Source organism: Petromyzon marinus, chromosome 12 (assembly GCF_048934315.1).
Source record: "Petromyzon marinus isolate PM22_M1 ecotype Great Lakes invasive population chromosome 12, UKy_Petmar_22M1.pri1.0, whole genome shotgun sequence".
Taxonomy (NCBI): domain Eukaryota; kingdom Metazoa; phylum Chordata; class Hyperoartia; order Petromyzontiformes; family Petromyzontidae; genus Petromyzon; species Petromyzon marinus.
The window spans coordinates 1,368,894-1,390,889 of record NC_133678.1 but is presented as its reverse complement, the minus strand read 5'-3'; the positions used below and the strand labels follow the sequence as shown (position 1 = coordinate 1,390,889).

The following is a 21,996-nucleotide window of genomic DNA, read 5'->3' as shown; positions in this document are numbered from 1 at the left end:
CTTCACGAACTACGTGGTCAAAATAGATGTTAAATAATGTGGGAGCCCGAGGACATCCCTGTCGCACCCCAAGGTGTACAGGCAATGGCTCCGACTCCTGGCCACGTAGTTTTACCCGGGCCCGCTCACCATCATGAAGGTCCTTAATGATCGTGAGCAGAGGGTCAGGTACTCCAAAAGCACGAAGAACAACCCAGAGTCCAGGCCTACTGATGGTATCATAGGCCTTGACCAGGTCAATGAAGCAGAGATGTAGGTCTTGCTGGAATTCCCTACACCTCTGCTGTAGCAGACGGACATAAAATATGGCATCTGTGCAGGACCGCCCTTTCCTGAAACCGCATTGGGGCTCCGCAAGCCTCCTCAGCGTGCCAGGCAAGGCGATGTTGAATAATTCTTGCCAGGACCTTTCCTGGCACACTGAGGAGTGAGATGCCTCTGTGGTTGTTACAGTCTGTGCGGTCCCCCTTCTTAAAGAGGGGGGCCCCCAGGGTATCCTTCCAATCCTGCGGAACCCATCCAGTGGTCCAGACTGTTGTTATGATGTCATTTAGGGCAGTCTGTGCACAAACGCCACCCTCCCTTAGCATTTCGCTTGGGAGATCATCTCTGCCCGCTGCCTTTCCTGGTCTCAGACTCCGGATCGCCTTCAGTACTTCCTCAACAGATGGCACCTCAGGCAGCCACTCACAGGGGGTGACTTCTTCCAATATTTGAGGCACCGCAGCCTCAGCAGGGTCATCCTCACTTTGTGCTACGATGTTTTCCTGGCTGAGGGATTTTCCCTCCCCCGGGACCTCACAGAAATGCTCAGCAAATCTGCAAACCTGCTCCTGGGGGTCGGAGATTGGATCACCGTTTTTCCCCTAATGATGGTAATAGGTGTGGCGCTGCAGGTTACTTTTTTGATGGAGTTAAATAGAGATTTGTGATCGCGGGCCACTGAGGCAGACTCCATCTCCTCAGCAACCCGTGACCACCACCCATCCTTGCAGCGCCTCACGGCTCTCCGAACCTCCGAGCGAAGGCTGCGGTAAGCCTCCTCATTCTCTGACGTGGGATTCTGTAGCCGATGACAGTGGGCCTGTCGCTTTTTCTCAACCATCCTGAACACCTCCTCTGTCAGCCAGGGTCTCTGGGGAGGTCTGGACCGCGTACCCAAAGCAGCCATTGCAGCTGCATGAGTCACAGTCCTAAACCTCGCCCATTTACCCTCGACATCAGGAGGAGTGGGGGACGATGCCAATCCCAGCCGCAAGCGATGATGAAATTCTCGCTTGCAACTTTCATCAGATAACTGAGACCAGACACACACAGACACACACAGACACACACACACACAGACACACACACACAGACACACAGAGACACACACACACAGACAGAGACACACAGACACACACACACAGACAGAGACACACAGACACACACACACACACAGACACACACACACACAGACACACACACACAGACACACACACACAGACACACACACACAGACACACACACACAGACAAACACACACAGACACACACACACAGACACACACACACACACACAGAGACACAGACACACAGACACACACACAGACACACACACACACAGACACACACAGACACACACACACACACACATACACACACAGACACACACACACAGACACACACACACACAGACACACACACACAGACACACACACAGACACACACACACACACACAGACACACACACACACAGACACACACAGACACACAGACACACACAGACACACACACACAGACACACACACACATACACACATGATCTGACGCAGGGATGGACCACATACACCCCACTGAGAAAGGCCACCCGCATAGCCTTGTCAGGATAATGGGGCAAGTGCTGTTAGCGAGCACCACGTATAAAGGCGAATAACGACGGCACGACGGGGAGTTGTTGGTGTGGCAAGCACCATGCCCGGCCGCCTTTGTCTCTCCAGTGTTTATATTTGCCACCGCAAACGGGTACTGTTGTGATTGTGTACTGTTGTGATTGTGTACCGTTGTGATTGTGTACCGCTGTGATTGTGTACCGTTGTGATTGTGTACCTTTTTGATTGTGTACTGTTGTGATTGTGTACCGTTGTGATTGTGTACCGTTGTGGTTGTGTACCTTTGTGATTGTGTACTGTTGTGATTGTGTACCGTTGTGATAGTGTCCTGTTGTGATTGTGTACTGTTGTGATTGTGTACTGTTGTGATTGTGTACTGTTGTGATTGTGTACCGTTGTGATTGTGTACCGTTGTGATTGTGTACTGTTGTGATTGTGTACCGTTGTGATTGTGTACTGCTGTGATTGTGTACCGTTGAGATAGTGTACCATTGTGATTGTGTACCATTGTGATTGTGTACTGCTGTGATTGTGTACTGCTGTGGTTGTGTACCGTTGTGATTGTGTACCGTTGTGGTTGTGTACCGTTTGTGATTGTGTACCATTGTGATTGTGTACCGCTGTGACTGTGTACCGTTGTGATTGTGTACCGTTTGTGATTGTGTACTGCTGTGGTTGTGTACCGTTGTGATTGTGTACTGCTGTGATTGTGTACTGTTGTGATTGTGTACCATTGTGATTGTGTACCGCTGTGATTGTGTACCGCTGTGATTGTGTACCGTTGTGATTGTGTACCGTTGTGATTGTGTACCGTTGTGATTGTGTACTGTTGTGGTTGTGTACCGTTGTGTACCGTTGTGTACCGTTGTGATTGTGTACCGCTGTGACTGTACCGTTGTGATAGTGTACTGTATATGTATACTGTATATGCGCGTATCCTCATCCGCTCACGGCCAATGCCAGTGCCGATAATTATCTGAACCGGTCCTGGGGCACTCCTAGGTCGACTCAGCCTCAAATGAGTACCTGGTGCGGTGTATAAAGCATCGCATCCCATAGCGGCCGGGCGTGGTGCTGGCCACCCCCCCCCCCCCCCTCGTGTGCCGTGCCGGCCCTCATAGTCGCGACTCGCTAACAGCACTTGCCCCAAAATTCAGTTAAGGCTATCCGGGGGATTTGTCTATACTATGTGGAGCGGTGGGAGCAGTGGTTAGCGCACTGCGCGATGCACCCTCAGCGAACCCGGTTCGATTCGCGCTCACGGCCAACAATCAGTGACGATTATCGGAACCGGTCCTGTGGCTCTCCTATGTCGATTCAGCCTCAAATTATGAATCCCTGGCGCGGTGTATAGACATTACGACTGGGGAGACAAAGGCGGCCGGGAGTGGTGACAGCCGCGCCAAAGTGTCGTGTATCGTGTTGGCCGTCACAGGTGCTGCTCGCTAACAGCAGCACTTGCCCCGATAGTCTGTTGACCCTATAACGGGGATCTTTGTCTTTATATTCTTGGTTCTTTCGGTAAAGTCACGTAGAAGGGAAACAATAAAATAATAAAATATAAAACAAAATTATTTTATTGTTTACCTTCTACGTGACTTTACCGAAAGAACCAATAATATGAATCCCTGCAGTCACGAAAGCTTTAAATCAAAATCTGTCTTTGTTTGCTGTGTGCGTGGTGAGGTTAAATGAGCGCATCGCTCTGGTGTCTGGAGATGAATATCACTGTCCAAGGGGAGGAGTCATGGGGAGGGGGGAGGGCCCCCCACCCCACTCATCATCATCATCACCACCACCGCCATCATCGCCATAAACACTACCATCACCACTACCATCATCATAAACACTACCATCAACACCGCCATCATCACCATAAACACTACCATCACCATCATCAGCACCATAAACACCGCCATCATCACCATAAACACTACCACCACCACCGCCATCATCACCATAAACACTACCATCACCACTACCATCATCATAAACACTACCATCAACACCGCCATCATCACCATAAGCACTACCATCACCATCATCAGCACCATAAACAACGCCATCATCACCATAAACACTACCATCACCACCACCGCCATCATCACCATAAACACTACCATCACCACTACCATCATCATCACCATAAACACCACCACCACCATCATCATAAACACTACCATCATCACCACCATCATCATCACCATAAACATCGCCATCATCACCATAAACACTACCATCATCACCAACATCATCACCATAAACACCGCCATCATCACCATAAACACTACCATCACCATCATAAACATTACCATCATCACCATAAACACCACCATCATCATCATCATGAGCACCACTATCATATTCATCACCATAAACACTACCATCATCAGCATCACCATAAACACTACCATCATCATCAGCACCATCATCACCATAAACACTACCATCATCACTATAAACACTGCCATTATCATCGTCAGCACCACCGCCATCACCATAAACACTACCATCATCATCATCACCACCACCGCCATCATCACTATAAACACTACCATCATCATCACCACCACCGCCATCATCACCATAAACACTACCATCATCATCAGCACCATCATCATCATCACTATAAACACTGCCATCATCATCGTCAGCACCACCACCACCACCATAAACACTGCCATCATCATCATCAGCACCACCACCACCACCACCATAAACACTACCATCATCATCAGCACCACCACCATAAAATAAACACTGCCATTATCATCAGCTGGCACCACCAACATCATCACCATGAACACTACCACCATCATGAGCAACAACGACAATGTTACGAGCATCATCATCAGCAACTCGAGGATGATCGGCAGCAGCAGGAGCTGCAGTAGCAACATCATCATGAGGATGAATATTACAGCATAATCATCACCATCAGCACAACAATTATCATCATTATAAACAATCATAAGCAGCATCATCACTCTCACCACGACCATGATTATAGATGATAATAATATCATCATCATACACATTGCAAGCATAATACACGCCAAAGACAAACGTCCCCCGTATAGCCTTAACAGACTGTTGGGGCAAGTGCTGGTAGCGAGCAGTACCTATGATGGCCGGCGCGGTACACGAGGAGGTGGGTGGCCAGGACCACGCCCGACCGCCTTTGTCTCCCCAGGGGTAATGTGAAACACACCGCACCAGGTACTCATTTGAGGCTGAGCCATCATACACACTGCCATCATCATCATACATACCACCACCATCAAGATCATCATCATCGTCGTCGCCATCACCATGAGGCGCGATGCACGTGGGTGCCACGTGCTTGGTGTAAAACCGAGTCGGGCGGCAGGACTTTGAGTTGATGGAAGGACTGATAGAGTTGGGGGGGTGAGGTTGATGGAAGGATTGATAGAGTTGGGGGGGGGGTGAGGTTGATGGAAGGACTAAGAGAGTTGGGGGGGTGGGTGAGGTTGATGGAGGGATTGAGAGAGTTCGGGTGGGGGTGGGGGTGAGGTTGATGGAAGGATTGAGTGAGAGACAGGCAGATTGCGAGAGTGGGGGGCAGTGAGTGAGTGCTCGGGGCGAGCACGTCGGAGTGAGAGTGGGTGATTAATCCGCTATGGGATGAGGAGGGTGGGGGGTAACGGGGGTGGGGGGGACCATCTGGGCGTCACCCCCCACCACCCATGCAGCCCCCTCCGGTCAGCTGACCAGATTTCGGCTGACTGCCTGCGCGATCTCATCTCGTTCATCCGCGGTAGAGGAATAAGCTCGCGAATTAATTAATGAATCAATCAACATTGTAACTACGACTACTATTATTATTATCTGCTTGTTGTACCCAGGGAAGCCTCCCAGAGTCTCAGGACTCATTTTCAGGACGCGTTCTGCAAAGCGTTCGCAGGGGGAATGAGTGACGACTGTTGCCGCTGCCGCATGCGATCCCCAAATTGAGTAAGTTGTCGTGTCTTTGTTTTGTCGCAAACTATCTGGACAGTGACGCCAGGCACAGAATGGCCCAACTCTTGCGAATGCCGCCATAGGATCTGTAACGTCCACGATGGCGAATTTTACAGCTCGTGCCACGCCACTGCAGTGTTTACCGGGGCAGCAGTCCGGATTAGAACCGCGAACTTCCGCAACGAGCGGCGAAGGAGCGGCGAACGAGCGGCGAACGAGCTACTCCGGGATTGAGGTTTAAAGAGGTGGCTGGCAGCGGTTTGGCGCCCTGGCGCTGTGAGCCATTCCAACTGAGTTCGACTCCCCTGCCACGGCTCACATCAGTGGCGTTGACGAAGAGTGATTATCTAAACCGGTGCACGTGCTGTGCAGAAGGGCCGTTGCCCGAAACGTCGCCACTGTACAACAAATTGGGCTGCCTCCGATGCAAGACTGGATTGATCAATATGACAAGAGCTTCTGATTATTGACTGCTACGTAAATTATGCAAAACGTATATAAAATACGCTACAGAGACGGATGTGTCGGTTTAGCCCTGTGGAATGATTTTTTTTACTAAATCCTGCGGGTCAGATCGCCACAGGAGTAGGATGCCAACGTTGCGTCGTATACCCCTCCACCACCCGACAAAGCCAATTCACATAAAGTTGCCACGTGATGAACACACGCGCCAATTTGCTACCGCTGCAGCATTGCTGCCCGATAACGTTGGTCCGACGTTTCTCCTCCAATCTTGGGCCTTAAATAGGGAGGTGTGCTGTTGTCAATATGCCACCCACCCATCCACCACCGCCACACAGACGAGGACCTGGGTGGTGATCGGGCCTCCAAGACTGGGGGAGACCTTCACACCTCTGGCTTATCGCCTGATGCTGCTGCTGGTGGTGGTAACTAACCAGTGAAACGTCTGACACCGTCAAACGCGTGTGGATCGTTCTCTGGTAATACATCGCCAGCTATTTGGTTCATCTCATCGAGCGACAACTTTGTTGATATTTTGTTGTATTGGCTGCTGCGTCGGGGTGGAGGAGGGTCGACAACACAGCCGTTGCATTTTCTACTCACGCGGAGATCTCGCCCAAAGTTTGCTTGGGAAATGAATCACGATTCGTGTCGGCACTTCATTAATCAAAGGATTAAGTAACGGATTGACTACCAATGAATGTTTCCTAATTCTATATAGCGTAACCATACCATTATATATATTTAATATTTACAAGTTTTGCTGGCTGGCTGAACGGACGGACGGTCAGAGGAGGCGAGGGCTGCCAGCCACGTCCAATGTTATTAATTCCTTTATGTATTCCAATAGCGATTGTATTTTTTTTGTCATGAGTGTGCGGTCACATTGGGCGTTTTATTTGAAATGTCTTCAGCCGATTAATGAGGAGCCCGTTACATTTATGGAATTTACCCTCTCAAAACGCTGGTGTTTTGGACGCGGACAAAATCTTCCTCTCTCGGGGGAGACCACAGACGAGCGGTGAAGGCAGCCCGAACCGATGCTCAGCAACAATTTCCCAAGCTCTGCGGTCCTCTATTTGGATGTTTGGCCCCAATTCCGTTGCAACCAGAGGGGAGCGACCGCGTGAGTCGCAGAGCCCTCGACGAGTGAGGAGCAGCGGAGATAACCAAACCAGCGCACGTGCGCATACACGCATGGTGCGGTGAGCATTTGGTGAGTGTCATACGAGTGATGGATGCATAGTGAGCGTCTGGTTGATTGTCAGGTGAGTGGCTGGTGAGTGATGAGTGTATGGTGAGTATAGCTCCAGATTATAGCTGTAATTCTACACCAGAGGGCAGCCCGTCCCACACACGGGGTCACGTGGTACTCCTGTTATGGTTATCTGACGTTCGCTAAACACTCACCTGAGACTGCTTACCAATCTAAAAAAACTCATCTATTTTTATTTTATTTTACCAGTTCAGGCCCACTGAGCTATGCAGCTCTTTTTCGGCCACAAATGATAGCCCAATGCAGTGACTTATTAAGTGTACATTTATTGCAGCAAAATATTCTAAACGCGTGATGTTCTAAATGTGGCGGGAAACCCCGGACAACCCGGAGAAAAATCCATGCGACCACGGGGAGAGAGACACGCAAACTCCAAATATACAGCAGCAGGCGTCAGGGTCGGGATCGAACCCACGACCTCCTGTGTATCAGGCGAGGGAGTTAACATCTCGCCACCGCGGCGCATGGCACTCACCATTGGTCCTGCGTTTGGCGGGTCATTGGAATTCGGCCAATCGGGGGCACGCATCGTGTGTCACGTGAATTAGTGGCGCTGGAGCAACGACAACGAACACTCTGATTGGCCAGTGGAGTCAATACAATGCTGGATCTATTTGCAATGCAATGCTATTTGCAATGCTAGTTACAATGCTAGCTTGAATGTGAAGCTGGTTGCAATGCTGGTTGCAATGCAATGCTGATGGCAATGCTGGTTGCAATGCAAGGTGCAATGCAAAACTAGTTACAAATGCTGGGTGCAATACAATGCTAGTTGCAATTGGAGTTGCAATGCAATGCTAGTTGCCATGCGAGCTGCAATGCAATGCTAGTTGCAATGCGCGTTGCAATGCAAAGCTGGTTGTAATGCCGGTTGCAATGCAATGTTATTTGCAATGCGAGCTGCAATACAATGCTGGCTGCAATTTAAACCGAGTTACAATGCTGGTTACAATGCAAATCTAGTTACATTGCTGGTTGAAATCTAAAGCTAGCTGCAATGCTAATTGCAATGTAATGCTAACTGTAATGAGAGTTGCGATGCAATGATGGATCTAATGCATTGCTGGATCTAATGCATTGTAGAATCTAACGCAATGCTGGATCTAATGCAATACAGAGCTGGATCGAATGCATTGCTGGATAAGCCACGGCGCTGTCTCCACTTTCTGTCCACCTCCACACTACACGATGGGTGACGCCTGTGCCATGCCCCCTTCGGGACACCCCTCTCAGGGTCCCCCCCCCCCCCCCCCTCGGCCCCTATCCCCCTTTTATCTCGGCTCTGCTTTCTGCGTGAGATTAATTTTTACTGCATGGGATTAATTCCGTCAATAATCGCCTCGATCCGCCACTCACGCCACGCGATAATGTACGCGTGCGTGTGTGCCCGCGTGCGTGTGTGCCCGCGTGCGTGTGTGCCCGCGTGCGTGTGTGCCCGCGTGCGTGTGTGCCCGCGTGCGTGTGTGCCCGCGTGCGTGTGTGCCCGCGTGCGTGTGTGCCCGCGTGCGTGTGTGCCCGCGTGCGTGTGTGCCCGCGTGCGTGTGTGCCCGCGTGCGTGTGTGCCCGCGTGCGTGTGTGCCCGCGTGCGTGTGTGCCCGCGTGCGTGTGTGCCCGCGTGCGTGTGTGCCCGCGTGCGTGTGTGCCCGCGTGCGTGTGTGCCCGCGTGCGTGTGTGCCCGCGTGCGTGTGTGCCCGCGTGCGTGTGTGCCCGCGTGCGTGTGTGCCCGCGTGCGTGTGTGCCCGCGTGCGTGTGTGTGTACGTGGCAAGAGTGCGTGCGTGCGTGTGTGTGGAGCAGTGGTGTAGTGGTTAGCGCTACGCTGTGCTACGAACCCGGCGACGCGAGTTCGATTCCCGCTCACGGACGCCAACAGCGGTGAGAATGATCTGAACCGGTCCTGGGCCTCCCCTAGATCGATTCAGCCTCAAATGAGTACCTGGATTGGGGTGTGTAATACATCGCCACTGGGGAGACAAAGGCGTTCGGGGGTGTTGCTGACCACCCACCCCCTCGTGTACCATGCCGGATTTCATAGGTGCTCGCCAACATCACTTGCCCCAAAAGTCGTTCAAGGCTATACGGGGGATCTTTATAACGTGCTGTAAAGTGGCATCTGAGCCGCAGCGATTGGAGGTCATAGGCCAGATCATCTCAGTAATGACGGTAGGAGGCTGCAAGAATTTCGTGCAGCCCATGAGCTTGTAATCACCAACACGCCGTTCCGGCATCGGCGCATCATCCACACAACATCTTGGACGCACGCCAAGCAAGGACATCTGCTGGCTTATACAGCGACGGCAACAACGGATGCGGGCCCACGTTCTTAACACCAGGACCTAACACGATGCCGTATCTGCCCACTGACCATCGGCTGCCATCTGTAAGATGCGCCTGCCATTCTAACCAATGTGGTTGTGGGCATCTATCTAGGACTCCATTCAAACCCACAGTAGTCTGATCTTGGCTGGCTGATGAAAGTTGCATGCGAACATATAATCACAGCTTGCAGCTGGGGCTGGCATTGTCCCTTCCTAATGCGGGAAGGGAATTGGTGAGATTCAGGATTGTGGATCATGCAGCTGCTCTGCCTGCATTGGGTACGCGGTCCAGACCTCCGCAGAGACCCTGGCTGATGGAGGGAGGTCTTCCAGCTAGCTGAGAGAAACCCGCAAGCCCACACCTACCGTGTACAACACCCCACGTCAGATAATGAGGAGGCTTACCGCAGCCTTCGCTCGGAGAGCCGTGCGGCGCTGCAAGGATGAGTGGTGGTCGCGGGTTGCCGAGGAGATGGAAACTGCCTCAGCAGAGCGTGATCACAAAGCACTTTTTAATTCCGTCCCAGATATAACGTGCCACACCTATCACCATTTTAAGAGAACGAGTGGTGATTCACAGGAATAGGTTTTCGGGTTTTGCTGAGCATTTCTGTTTGGTATAATGGCAGGGCAACCCTCTCAGTTCAGACAACATCATGGGGCAAGGTGGGCGCTGACTCTGCTGGGGCTGCGGTGTATCAAATATTGGAGGAAGTAGTCAGTCACTCCCTGTGAGTGGCTGGCTGATGTTGCCATCTGTTGAGGAAGTGTGGTGCTGAGCCTGAGATCAGGTAAAGCATCGAGCAAGAGATGATCACTCAAGCGAGCTGCCGAGGTACGGTGGCCATTGTTTACAGTCTGCTCTTTTTGACATGACTACAAACATCTGGTCCACAGAGCGGGTTCCGCAAGATTGAAAGGATGACCTGGTTGTCGCCCCTTTCAAGAATGGGGACCAAACTGATTGCATCAACTATGGAGGCATCTCCCTCCTCAGTGTGCCGGGAAAGATCCTGGCAACCATTATTCAGCATCGCCCCCTTGCCAGGTACCACGAGGAGAGACTTGCAGAGCCCCAATGTGGTTTCTGAACATGGCGGTCCTGCAAGGATGCCATGTTCTCTGTCTGTCTGCTGCAGCAAAGGTGCAGGGATTCCAACAGGACCAACATCTCTGCTTTCTTGATCTAGTCAAGAACTATGATACCGTCAGCAGACCAGGGCTCCTGGTTATTCTTCAGTGCGTTTGGAGTCCCTGGCCCTCTGGGGTTAAGGACCTTCATGAGTTGGGCAGTTCCAGTTAAATCTACGTGGCTGGGAGTCAGTCATTCCCTATTCACCTTGCGGTGCGACAAGCATGTCTTCGGGCTCCTAAATGATTTAACATCTTTTTTGACCACGTAGTTCGAGAAGCTTTCCATGGCTGTACTGGTGGAATTTCCGTCTGGTATAGATACAAAGGGAGGCTGATCGATGGCCGATTGCGGATAAGGGATGGCTCCCGATTAGTCAACCATGTCACGCATGCTGATGACCTCGTAATTTATGCTCACTCGAGAGTAGCTGAAGACTTCACCATGCCACTAAGAGATGGGGCATCACCATCAGCCCCATCAAAACAAAGCACCTGCTTGGGCCATCCAATACTCCACTCTCTCAACTCCACACGAGTGATGGGGCAGTTGCGGAGAGGGTAGAGCAGTTTCTGTATCTGGGCAGTGTGCTTGTGACCAACTCCGCTTGGTCATAAGAGGTCTCGCTCCGAATCAGTCGAGCGGCATTATGTTTTCATCAGCTCAGTAACGCTGTGTGGAAGCCACCTGGCCTATCGCTCCATCCGAAGCTCCAGGTCTTCTTGGCCACAGTTATGCCCTCCCTTTATGTATGCTCGTGAAACGTGGGGCCGTTTAAGGAACATATGCGCCGGTTTGAAACATTTAAGCTGGCCTGTCTATGATCAAATCCTGGGTTTAACCAGACAGGATTGTGTGAGGAGCTCACAGATGCTTGAAGATCTTGAAATGCCCATCAGTGAGCTCCTCTGGCAGGCGAGGCTTCATTGGCTGGGTCATATGGGCCGTATGCCCAGCAACCGCATGCCCAAGAAGCTTCTGTTTGGCTGGAAATAGGGGGTTAAACGGGCACAGCAGGAGCTAAATAAGAAATAGAGTGATGTGGTAAAAGAGGATGTGGAGTTCAGTAGACTTGCCGATGACTGGTACCATCGGTGTTAAGATTGGCTTCTATGGAGGATGCTCGTGAAGGACGCTGCTACTGGGCAATTAGGGGCAGCCACCCTCCAACAACAACGGAGGGCGGAGGAGCGACGCTCACAACAACGAGTGGAGCGCTGGGTGGATAAAACGCAGCGAGTTGGCACAGTAGGAGGCACAGGTGGTGCATCTGCCAGTGATCTCAGTCGGTCAACCCATGGCACCTGGGTCTGTCCCGTGACCTCCTACCAGCAGCGAGCCTTCCACACTTCATGTGGTCTCAATGTGCACCTAGCCTGGCACAGGCGCCGTGGTGACGTCACTGTCACTTAGTGGCGAATGGCGTCTGTTGTTGTTGAGTCTGTCTTTGTGTACACGTTTGCCTTCATACTAACAGCACTTCCACTTGTCCCAAGAGCTCTGTGTATGTCACATGAGGGATCTTTGTCTTGTGTGTGTGTGTCCATGGAGCGGTAGTGTCGTGGTCATGGCACTGTCAGGATAAATATTGAGGATCTTTGTCTTCGTGTACACATACATGCCTGTGTGTACGAGTGAGTGTACGTGTGTGTATGAGTGAGTGTACGTGTGTGTACGAGTGAGTGTACGTGTACGAGTGTACGTGTACGAGTGTGTACGAGTGTGTGTGTCTGTCTGTGTGTGGAACATCTTCGCCGGTTAGAAACATTTAGGCTGGCCTGCCTACGATCCATCCTGGGTTTAACCAGGCTGGATTGTGTGAGGAGCTCACAAATCCTTTAAAGATCTGGGCACGGTCCCATCGGTGAGCTCCTCCGGCAGGCAAGGCTGCGTTGGCTGGGTCATGTAGCCCGCATGCCCAGCCACCGCATGCCGAAACAGCTTTTGTTCGGCCGGATCGAGGGGGCTAAACGGGCACGGCACGGGCTAGAGAAGAGATGGAGTGATGTGGTACAGGAGGACGTGGAGCTGAGTGGATTTGCCGATGACTCGTACCAGCGGTGTCAAGATCGGCCTCTGTGGAGGAGGCTCGTGAAGGATGCTGCTACTGGGCAGTTGGAGGCAGTCGCCCTCCAACAACAACGGAGGGCAGAGGAGCGACACTCACAACAACGAGCGGAGCGCCGGGTGGCTAAAGCACAGCAGGTTGGCACAGTAGGGGCACAGGTGGTGCACCAGCCAGTCATCTCAGTCAGTCGACCCGTGGCACCTGGGTCTGCCCCGTGACCTCCTGCCAGCGGGCGTTCGACACTTCACGTGGCCTCAAGGTGCACATGGCCTGGCACAAGCGTCGTGGTGACGTCACCGCCACTTAGTGGCGAATGGCGGTTGTTGTGTGTCTGTGTGTGTAGCGTGGGGAGCGGTAGTGTAGCGGTCTGGTTAGCACGCTGCGCTACGAATCTGGCGACCCGGGTTCGATTCCGCCTCAAATGAGTACCTGGTGCGATGTGTAAACATTGCCGCTAGGGAGACAAAGGCGGTCGGGCGTGGTGCTGGCCACCCACCCCTTCGTGTTCCGTGCCGGCCTTCACAGGTGCTGCCGCTCGCTAACAGCGCTTGCCCCCCAACATGACGCTCGGGCTATACGGGGGCATCTTTGACTCCGAACCGCCGCGTGTATCGGGATGTTTGGTCAATTCCTTTATAAGGACAGCTGCGAATCCGTGTGTCTGGGGAGCGGTGGCGCAGCGGTTAGCGCTGCTCCGCGCGATCAACCCCGGGCAGAGACGTGGCTTCGGTTCCCGCTCACGGCCAACATCGGTGACGATCATCTGAAACCGATCCCGGGTGGACCTCCTCCCCTAGATCGGCTCAGCCTTAAATGGGTACACTGGTGCGGTGTGTGGGAAAAAAAAACATCGGCACTAGGGGAGACAAAGGCGGCCGGGCGTGGTGCTGGCATTTAAATATAGAAGCACTGATGTGGACAGCAGCAAGCCCGACCGCCTTCGTCTCCGCAATGCTGATTGATGCTCGTTTATGGCGGAGTCGACCTAGGGGATGCCCAGATAGTTCGTGGTTAATAATTGGTGCGACGGTGCCGTCGAAGATGAGCAGAGGGGATACAAAGGCGGTCGAGCGTCGTGCCCAGGGCTCGACTTGAAGCTTTCGTGACTGCAGGAATTCGTATTCTTTGGGTCTTTCGGTAAAGTCACGTAGATAGAAAAAAACATCATTTAAAAACGTCGTAGTTGTTTTGAACCTATCTACGTGACTTGACCGAAAGACCCAAAGAATATTGCTAAGGCTCTACAACGTTTGTTGTCTTTAGTCTACAGCCGTGCATCGTGTTGTCTTTGTAGCTGCGTGTGGGGAGCGGTGGCGCAGTGGTTAGCGCAGCACTGCGCTACGAAGCCGACAGAGACTCGAGTTCCATTCCCGAGTTCGACTCGCGACCAATAAGAGTGGCAAATATCTGAGCCGATCCTGAACCTCCCCTAGGTTGACTCAGCCTTAAATGAATACCCGATGCGGTGTGCAAAGCATCCGCACTGGGAAGACAAAAGCGGCCGGGCGTGGTGTTGGTCACCCACACAACCCGTGACGGCCTCGATGGGTGCTCGCTAACCGCACTTGCCACAAAAATACGTTCAGGCTACACGGGGAATATTTGTCTGTATTTTATAGATGCGTGTTAATACATTCATATGTATATACCATAACACACGCCGAACACAGTGATGGCGAGTGGTTAGCGCACCGCTCGACGAGCCCAGCCACCCGAGTTCGATTCCCGCTCACGGCCCAACAATCGGTGACGAATATCCGAACCGGTTCTGGGTCTTCCCTAGGTCGACTCAGCCTCAAACGAGAACCTGGATCGGGGTGCAACAAACATCGGCGTCGAGGTGGCGAAGGCTGTGTGGGATCTTAGCCTTCGTCGGTAATTTACCATCTTTACAAATGGTATTTTACCATCTTTACAAATGGTAATTTACCATCTTTACAACGCGTCTGTCACACTGTGCAAGCGAAAAAGAAACTGGTCCATAAATGCCACTCGTCTTTTGCATAACCCCCCCCCCCCGAGGAGGGGGGAGAGTCGGGCGTGGGTGGTGGCGTGGCTAGTACCACGCTCGGCCGCCTTTGTCTCCCCAGTGCTGACGTCTCGTAGACCGCACCAGCAAACTCACTTGAGGTCGGATCGACCTAGGGGAGGACCGCCACCGTTAGCTGCGAGCGGGAGTCGAACTCTTGTGTTAGCCGGGCGCGCAGCGCAGTGCACTAACCACTGCGCCACCGCTCCCCAATACACCAGACAAAGCTCCCCCGTATAGCCCCAACATAATGCATGTTGTTGGTGAGGGAAGCGCTGGAAGCGAGCAGGTATGAAGGCCCGGACGGCACACGGGGGGGGGGGGGGGGTTGGCCAGTACCGCTCCCGGCCGCCTTTGTCTCCCTAACACACCGCATACTGCGCTCCTACGAGGCAACCAACCACCTCAACGCTCCCTTCTCATCTCCCGTGCACCTCTCCATCTCTCCCGTTGACTCTCTCGCCTCTTCGCTCCATCTCTCTCACCTCTTCGCTCCATCTCTCTCGCCTCTTCGCTCCCTCTCTCTCGCCTCTTCGCTCCCTCTCTCTCACCTATTCGCTCCCTCTCTCTCACCTCTTCGCTCCCTCTCTCTCACCTCTTCTCTCCCTCTCTCACCTCTTCGCTCCCTCTCTCTCACCTCTTCGCTCCCTCTCTCTCACCTCTTCGCTCCCTCTCTCACCTCTTCGCTCCCTCTCTCTCACCTCTTCGCTCCCTCTCTCTCACCTCTTCGCTCCATCTCTCTCGCCTCTTCGCTCCATCTCTCTCGCCTCTTCGCTCCATCTCTCTCACCTCTTCGCTCCATCTCTCTCGCCTCTTCGCTCCCTCTCTCTCACCTCTTCGCTCCATCTCTCTCACCTCTTCGCTCCCTCTCTCTCACCTCTTCGCCCCCTCTCTCTCGCCTCTTCGCTCCATCTCTCTCGCCTCTTCGCTCCATCTCTCTCACCTCTTCGCTCCCTCTCTCTCACCTCTTCGCCCCCTCTCGCTGTCTCTGTCGAGGCGGCTGTCACCCCGCCCGGTCTGCTGCTATCGCTACCCCACGGCAGCGAGAAGCGCCACCCGAGTTGAGAACGGAGAGGAAGTGCGACTCGGGGGGGGGGGGATTTGGGGGGGGGGGGGGATTTGGGGGTTCGATGCGCGGTCACGTACAGACTCTACAGAGACATCGTCATCACCACCACCACCACCATCATCACCACCACCACCACCATCATCACCACCACCACCACCATCATCATCACCACCATCATCATCATCACCACCATCATCATCCACCATCACCCACCACCACCACCATCATCATCATCCACCACCACCATCATCCACCACCACCATCATCCACCACCACCATCATCCACCACCATCATCCACCACCACCATCATCTTCCACCACCACCATCATCCACCACCATCATCCACCACCATCATCCACCACCACCACCATCATCATCCACCACCACCACCACCACCACCATCATCACCACCACCACCATCACCACCACCATCACCACCACCACCATCATCATCACCACCATCATCACCACCATCACCACCACCATCATCACCACCATCATCACCACCATCACCACCACCATCATCATCATCATCATCCACCATCATCCACCACCATCACCATACACTACCACCATCCACCACCACACCATCCACCACCACCATCATCATCATCTACCACCACCATCATCCACCACCACCATCATCCACCATCATTCACCACCACCATCATCCACCACCATCATCCACCACCATCATCCACCACCATCATCCACCACCACCATCCACCATCATCCACCACCACCATCCACCATCATCCACCACCACCACCACCACCATCCACCATCATCCACCACCACCACCACCACCATCCACCACCACCATCATCCACCACCACCATCATCCACCACCACCATCATCCACCACCATCATCATCCACCACCATCATCATCTACCACCATCATCCACCACCATCATCCATTACCACCATCATCTTCATCATCCACCACCATCATCATTCACCATCTTCTACCACCATCATCATCCACCAGCACCACCATCTACAACTCGCACTACCCACCACCACCACCACCTCCATCACCACCACCACCTCCATCACCACCACCACCTCCATCACCACCACCACCTCCATCACCACCACCACCTCCATCACCACCACCACCACCACCTCCATCGTCGTCGTCTTGATCTGTCAGCACGGTGACCACCGCAGCACCACCACCAACATCACCGCCACCTCTCTCAGCAGCCGCTGGGGACTTCTCTGGGGTCTCTGGGGATTTCTCTGGAGTCTCTGGGGACTTCTCAGCAGCCGCTGGGGACTTGTCTGGGGTCTCTGGGGATTTCTCTGGGGACTTGTCTGGGGTCTCTGGGGATTTCTCTGGGGACTTGTCTGGGGTCTCGGGCCCCTCTGAGCACACGACGCGGAATCGGTCAAAATGCCCCCAGCGTAGCAGCACCCCCTGAACACTCAGCAGCAGGAGGAGGCTGTCGCAACCAATATCATCCATAGGAGTGGTTGTTTTGGGGGTGTTAGATCGCGTAGACACTCAGTGAGGATCTCCTGGCTAAACAAAAGACATTACCACAACCACTACCACCAAAGATCCCCCCGTATAGCCTTAACAGGCTGTTGGGGCAAGTGCTGTTAGCGAGTAGCACCGGCACGGCTCATGGGGGGGGGGGGGGGGGGTAGCCAGAACCACGCCTGGCCGCCTTTGTCTCCCCAGTGGCGACGTTTACACACTGCACCAGGTTATCATTTGAGGCTGAGTCGACCTAGGGGAGTACCGGGTCAAATATTTCGTCACTGTTATTGGTCGTGAGCGGGGATTGAACTTGGGCCTCTGCCAGGCTCGTAGCGCAGTGCGCTAACCACTGTGCCACCGCTCCCCACCACCACTACCACCACACACATACACCACCACCACTAACATTACCGCCATCACCACCACCTTATCTTGCTACCATTACCATCACAATCTCATATACCGCAACCATAATCATCATCACCACCATCTCCACTACCATCACCACCACCAAGCATATGCCCCATTACCATCGCCCATTATATACCACCACCATCACCACTACCCCCGCCCCCACCAAGAAGACAAAGATCCCCCGGGTAGCCTTAACAGACTGTTGGGGCAAGTGCTGTTAGCGAGCACCTATGAAGGCCGGCTCGGCCTTCAACACCATGCCCGGCCGCCTTTGCCTCCCTAGTGGCGATGTTTACACACCGCACCATTCCCATCACAGACATCACATACTACCACCACTCCATCCCTGCTACCACCACTGTCACCAACATCGCCATCAACATCACCACCAACATCGCCATCAACATAACTACCAACATCGCCATCAACATCGCCACCAACATCGCCATCAACATCACTACCAACATCGCCATCAACATCGCCACCAACATCACCATCAACATCACCACCAACATCGCCACCAACATCGCTACCAACATCGCCATCAACATCACCACCAACATCGCCACCAACATCGCCATCAACATCACCACCAACATCGCCATCAACATCACCACCAACATCGCCACCAACATCGCCATCAACATCACCACCAACATCGCCATCAACATCACCACCAACATCGCTACCAACATCGCCATCAACATCACCACCAACATCGCTACCAACATCGCTACCAACATCGCCATCAACATCACCACCAACATCGCCACCAACATCACCATCAACATCACCATCAACATCACCACCAACATCGCCATCAACATCACCACCAACATCGCCACCAACATCGCCATCAACATCGCCACCAACATCGCCATCAACATCGCCACCAACATCGCCACCAACATCGCCATCAACATCACCACCAACATCGCCATCAACATCACCACCAACATCGCCACCAACATCGCTACCAACATCGCCATCAACATCACCACCAACATTGCCACCAACATCACCATCAACATCACCATCAACATCACCACCAACATCGCCATCAACATCACCACCAACATCGCCATCAACATCACCACCAACATCGCCACCAACATCGCCATCAACATCGCCATCAACATCGCCACCAACATCGCCATCAACATCGCCACCAACATCGCCATCAACATCGCCATCACCCGTGGAACAGCGAGGCGTCCCGCGACGTCTCCGCGCACCTCACCTCGACTCCCGGGGCTGGAGGCGCGGAGTGCGGCGCGGTGTTTGGGGGTCCAGGGGGTGGTGGGCGACAGGCGCCGACAGAGCTCGGGGATTTGCGGGGAGATGGCCCGGGGGGGGGGGTGGTGCCGGCTCCTGGGCAGCAGAGAGACAGACAGAGCCGAGGGCAGCAGTGAGAGAGAGAGTCGAGGGCAGCGCCGGGCGGCTCCGTTTGTTGGAATGCGCGTACGCGGGACGAGACGAGGAGGAGGAGCCGCGGGGATGGCGCTGGGAGGAGGGGTGGGGAGGAGGGGGGGGGGGAGGAGGGGTGGGGAGGAGGGGGGGGTCGCTCTCCGACGGGAGGCGAGAGATGAGTTGTGGGGGCAGGGAGCCAGGGACGAGGAGGAGTTGGGGGGCTCAAGACCTCCCCTCCCACCCCGGCAAAGCGACGGGGACACCCCCCGTGTCTCCCCAACCCCCCACACAGACCCCGCACCCATCACAGGTGATGGGAGTCGTTTCTTGTTGACTCGGGAAACCCCTCGCCGAGTCTCGTGGCGTCGTGAGCAAAGAGGGTGCTGCCCTGGCGTGTCGTGGGGAGGTCGTCCCTGCATGCGAGCGGCTTACTACCTCGCCTGTCTCTCCAGGAGGTCGTGGGCTCGATCCCCACCCAGTCGCCTGCTGTACATTTGTAGTTTGCGGTGTCTCTCTGGCCGTGGTCGCGTGGATTTTTCGTCGGCGTCCTTCGTGTTTCCCCCTCCACATTGAGAATCAACGTCGCGCGTCCGGAGTGTTCGGCCGTTCTACATTCCCACGTGATGATGATGAGCCACTTCGTCGACCTATCGTTTGTGGGTAGCTCGCTTCTGGAAATTCGCCGTATAGCAGCTCAGTGAGCATTACACCTGGTAAAATAAAAATAGTTGTTGTGTTTATATCTCCTCTAAGATCAACAGCGGAGAGCCAGGAGAACACCCCCGAAGGTTTGCGCGCGTGCGTGCGAGGGAACGTCACCTGTGCACCTATCACCTGGGCACCTATCACCTGTCACCTATCACCTATCACATGGGCACCTATCACCTATCACCTCTGCACCTATCCCCTATCACCTATCACCTGTGCACCTATCACCTCTGCACCTATCACCTGTGCACCTATCACCTATCACCTGTCACCTGTGCACCTATCACCTGTGCACCTATCACCTATCACCTGGGCACCTATCACCTAACACCTGTGCACCTATCAACTATCACCTATCACCTGTCACCTGTCACCTATCACCTCTGCACCTATCACCTATCAGCTCTGCACCTATCACCTATCACCTGTGCACCTGGACACCTATCACCTGTGCACCTATCACCTGTGCACCTATCACCTGTGCACCTGGGCACCTATCACCTATCACCTCTGCACCTATCACCTATCATCTCTGCACCTATCACCTGGGCACCTGTGCACCTATCACCGACAGTTCTCTGTAGTAACAGCGTTCACCGTCACCACGGTTGAGGCCGTCACTGCGAAGCGTGGAGGGCTCTCGCTGTCGGCAGGAAGGAGGTCACGGGACAGCTCCCCCAGGTGTTAGAGGCTTGGCTGACTGAGATGACTAGCAGATCATTCAAAGACAAACATCCCCTCAATAGCCTTTGAAAAACTGTTCGGGGCAAGTGCTGTTAGCGAGTAGCACCTATGAAGGCCGGCACGGCGCACGGCCGGGGTGGGTGGCCAGCACCACGCCCGGCAGCCTTTGTCTCCCTAGTAGTGATGTTTACACACCGCACTATTTGAGGCTGAGTCGACCTAGAGGGGGGGCAGAAACCGGTTCAGATAATCGTCACTGATGTTGGCCGTGAGCGGGAATGGAATTGGGGTCGCCGAGTTTGTAGCGCAGCGTAGCGCTAACCGCTACGCTACCGCTCCCTGCACGCACACACACACACACGCGCGCATACACACGCGCGCACACACACGCGCGCACACACACGCGCACACTGACACGCGCGCACACACACGCGCGCACACACACGCGCGCACTGACGCGCGCTATTGATGCGTGTACACACGTGTGTGTATGTGCGTGTGTGCATCACTGTCCGACCCCCATTTATCCCCCGGCTCCCCACACCACCCCAAACAGTCAAACCGAACGTGAGATCCCGAATTCCCAATTAAACCGCGCTCATTACCATACCAGGGCACTGGGGGTAAAGAGTGAGTTAGTGGGTGAGTAGGTGAGTGGGTGAGTGAGTGAGCGGGTAGGTGGGTGAGTAGGTGAGTGGGTGAGTGAGCGGGTGGGTGAGTGAGTTGGTGAGTGGGTGAGTGAGCGGGTGGGTGGGTGAGTAGGTGAGTGGGTGAGTGAGCGGGTGGGTGGGTGAGTTGGTGCATGGGTGGGTGAGTTGGTGCGTGGGTGAGTGAGCGGGTGGGTGGGTGAGTAGGTGAGTGGGTGAGTGAGCGGGTGGGTGGGTGAGTAGGTGAGTGGGTGAGTGAGCGGGTGTGTGGGTGAGTGAGCGGGTGGGTGGGTGAGTAGGTGAGTGGGTGAGTGAGCGGGTGGGTGGGTGAGTAGGTGAGTGGGTGAGTGAGCGGGTGAGTGGGTGAGTGGGCGGGTGGGTGGGTGAGCGGGTGGTGGGTGAGTAGGTGAGTGGGTGAGTGAGCGGGTGGGTGGGTGAGTT

At 53.9% G+C, this 21,996-nt stretch overlaps 1 protein-coding gene across 1 annotated transcript in view; it reads right to left on the bottom strand.

Annotated features, from left to right (window-relative positions):
* Positions 1-19,583, bottom strand: part of LOC142924316 (visinin-like protein 1) — a 37,500-nt gene extending 17,917 nt beyond the window's left edge. Inside the window, exon 1 of the mRNA XM_076066485.1 lies at positions 19,347-19,583. The gene's annotated coding sequence lies outside the window, so the exon portion shown is untranslated. The remainder of the gene's footprint in view (positions 1-19,346) is intronic.
* Positions 19,584-21,996: the final 2,413 nt, after the last annotated feature.